The sequence below is a fragment of the Apus apus genome, chromosome 24 (genome assembly GCF_020740795.1).
Source record: "Apus apus isolate bApuApu2 chromosome 24, bApuApu2.pri.cur, whole genome shotgun sequence".
NCBI classification, from domain to species: Eukaryota; Metazoa; Chordata; class Aves; order Apodiformes; family Apodidae; genus Apus; species Apus apus.
The window spans coordinates 325,927-328,585 of NC_067305.1; positions in this window are offsets into that span (position 1 = coordinate 325,927).

A 2,659-nucleotide genomic window follows, 5' to 3' on the forward strand; every position below is an offset into this window, starting at 1 on the left:
GTCTATAACAGACTCCCAGCACACTCTCTCCATTATTTGCCTTCCCCTTCATCCTTACCTGTAAACACTCAACTTTATCATCACTGTACTCAAGCTCTATACAACCAAAACACTCCCTTAACACACAGAGCCATGCCACCGCCTCTCCTTCCCTGCCTATCCCTTCTGAAGAGCTTATAGCCATTCATTGCAGCATTCTGCTCATGACAGTCATCCCACCACGGTTCTGTGATGACAACTACGTCATAGCTGTCCTGCTGCACAATGGCTTCCAGCTCATCCTGTCTGTTGCCCACGCTATGTGCATTAGTGTAGATGCACTTGAGCTGGGCTATCGATTTCACCCCCATCCTTGGCCCTTCACCCCAAGGCTCATCTCTGGTGGGCCTGGTTTTATTGCTCTCCCCCTCTTTTAGTATAGTTTAAAGCCCTGTCCATAAGCCCTGCTAACTCTTGCCCTAAAAACCCTTTCCCCCTTGTGAGACAGGGTTTTCCCATTCATTGCGAGCAGACCTGGTGTCTTGTAAAGCAAAGCGTGGTCAAAAAACCCAAAGTCCTGCTGGTAGCACCAGATTTGGAGCCAGGCATTGATCTGTTAGGTGTTCTTGTTTAGCCATTCACATTCCCTGGAACTGGAGGGAGAAAGGAGAACACAACTTGTGCTCGCGATCCCTTGATCAGTTGCCCCAAGGCCCTGAAATCTTTCTTCATTGCCCTCAGACTTCTCTCTACCTCACCACTGCCTACCTGAAAAATCAAAAGAGGGTAGTAGTCTGAGGGCTGTACTTAGACCAGGAAGCCTCCTGCTTATATCCCTAACCCAGGCCCCAGGGAGGCAGCAGATCTCCCTGTGAGAAAGATCTGGTCAGCATATGGGGCCCTCAGTTCCCCGCAGAAGGGAATCTCCTATAACAATCACCCTCCTCTTGCTCTGAGCAGAAGCAGTCTTAATGCGTGGAGCTGCCTGCTTTGGCAACTCCCTGGATGGGACTTTGTCCACATCCTTATTTCCCTGGTTCTCTATCTCCAGAGCCCCATATCGGTTCTGTAAGGGAACCTGGGGAGGTGGGAGAGGCCTAGATGGAGCTCCTGGGTGGGATCTGGGGAATCTCTTCCACTGCAGTATTGTCCCGGGTGCCCAGCTGCAGCGGCCATGGGGACCTTTTGTTCTTAGACCCTCAGCAGCCCCACAACAGAAGGGTCCTGTGAAAAGCCAAGCAGGGTAGACAACTGTCTAATTCCCTCCACCACTGCTACAGCCAGTGCTCACCAGTACCCCCTCAGTTCCCTGCTGCAACGATCCACACCAAGAATGGGGGTGCTGGGGGGCAGCTGGCTGTCATGGGTTGAGTCAGGATCAGCAACTGAACCAGGGACAACAATGCTCTCAATCCCCTCCCCCTCCCAACCAGTAGGGAAGGAGAGAGAGAATAAGGAGAGAGAGAGACTTTCTCGATTGAAAACAAAACTAGACAGCTTTAATTAAATATTAATGATTACAAAAAACATGTGCAAACATATACAAGTATGTTCAGGAATGTGCAAACTCTGTTGTCTCCCCCCGCCCTCAGCAAATTCCCCAGCATCTCCTGAGCAGCCTCAAAATGTCCCGGAGCTGCCGGAGAGAGCAGCAGAGCAGACAGGAGTTGAGGACGGCTTTATGGTGCATTGTGCACTGCTGTCCACCAGAGCCTTGTATTTTTGTGGATCAGCATGCCAGGCCATCCAACCCACACAGTCCAGTAGATTCAGTTGTCCCTTTCCTCCGCCTGGCTGGAGGCAGGGCCCCTCTGGATCTGGGCAGCTTGTCTGTCCTTGGCATGAAGAGGGACCGCAGGAAAGCCAAGGAGGGACTTTTGGCAAGGGTTTGCAGTGATAGGACAAGGGGTAAAGATTAAAACTGGAAGAGGGGAGAGTTAAATTAGACATTAGGAGGAAATTCTTCACCGTGAAGGTGGTGAGACACTGGAACACACTGTTCAAGGAAACAGTGGAATCCCCATCCCTGGAAGTGTTCAATGCCGGGTTGGATGGAGCTTGGAGCTACCTGGTCTAATAGGAGGTGCCCATGGCAGGAGGGCTGGAACTAGATGATCTTTAAGGCCCCTTCCAACCCACACCATTCCATGATAATCGTCTACTGACTCTGTCTGTACACACCACCATCCCTAAAGACATTCTTGTTCTTCACCCTCCGCAAGACTTGTCTCCAGAGAGCGAGGGGCTGAGCTTCTCATGCCAGACCTGTGTCAGTCTCCATGTCTGCAGCCCCCTGTCCCACCCGCTTGACTCTGTGAATCCCCAAGCCCCCATCTGCTGTGTGGGGGATGGTGCTCACCAGAGCCTAGCTAACAACCTGTGTCCCACTGTGCCCCTAATCCCAGGCAGGCCCAAGGGCTGCCACCATCTGCCCTTTGCCTCTCCCAGCCCAGTGGGGGGACACTCCAGGCTGCCCTCATCTGCCTTCTCTGGAGGCACAGCCTGGCTGGGAAGGGCATCTCCTTTACAGAGACCCCCCTGGGTGCCCGGGCTTACTCCACCACTCTGCTCATCCTGGGGGTGCAGCCAGAGAGGAGCCAGGGTCCTGGGGCTGGCAGAGGGGAGGGGACATGGACACAGACACACAACCCCCACAGAGCCCAGCTTTGCTGAAGGGCTT